Genomic DNA, 1,054 nt, shown 5'->3' on the forward strand with positions numbered 1-1,054 from the left:
TTATAAGGGATTTGCAACGATTGTACCCGGAATATTCTCTTAAATTGATCGTCCTTTTCATCGGCGCTCTTGGAGGTGCCAAGCTTTCACTTGCTAATGGTCTGAAAAGCATTTACCGAGTTTCTGGTGGTTCGGAACCCACCCTATGATGTAGGTCCCACTACCGTGTACTTGAATGCAACCCAGTCCGTCGATCATGGGGTAAAAACCAGGCTTTGTCCTATGTGCCTGGGCAGAGTGCTCTCATCGGATCACTTGATTGCATTGTAAAAATGCGTCCGTGACTGATGATATATAGACACAATCATTAAACAATTTTCCAGGAATCTATTGCCAATTTTCTTATTTTCTTGGGTCTTGAAGTTTTCCTGCATTTGTTTGAAGATCTGGCAACATAAAAAAATTACTTTGAAATCTTCCATATTTTATATTGAAAATTTAAGAAAATTTTTATATATTTCTCAAAATAACTTTTAAAGCTTTCAAATATATCTTATACTTACTCGAATGTTTTTCAAATTAATAATTGACTACATATTCTTTCAGTTTCAATTCAAAATTACGTTTGGTTGACAATTAATTTCTTTGGTTGAAAATTCTTGAATTTTAAATATTGTTGTGAAAATTCATTGTTTTTTAATATTCTTAGATGAAAAATTAATATTTTCGTTTAAAAATTGAATTGTTTGGATAAGTCAATTTTTGGTTTAAAATATACATTTTCGTGGTAGAAGACACATTGTTTTAATAAAAACTGCATTTCTTTTGGTAGAAAGTTTGGCTGAGAATGTATAGTAGTTCGAGTAAAATATCCTAAAAAATTACCCTGATATCATTTTATGTTATTCAGTTATTGGCCTTTTATTCATACTAATTTTCGTCAGTGGTTTCCTCCTGATGATTATAATTTTATTTAAGAATTTTATTATTAGGTTTCAAAACCAACCATTTGATGAAGAAGGAATCTTTTGTGTTTGATATATACACGATTATATTATTTGTTGAAAATTATTTTTCTTTTAATATTCGATTTTCATTAAAAATTCAAAAAATC

Source organism: Belonocnema kinseyi, chromosome 3 (genome assembly GCF_010883055.1).
Source record: "Belonocnema kinseyi isolate 2016_QV_RU_SX_M_011 chromosome 3, B_treatae_v1, whole genome shotgun sequence".
NCBI classification, from domain to species: domain Eukaryota; kingdom Metazoa; phylum Arthropoda; class Insecta; order Hymenoptera; family Cynipidae; genus Belonocnema; species Belonocnema kinseyi.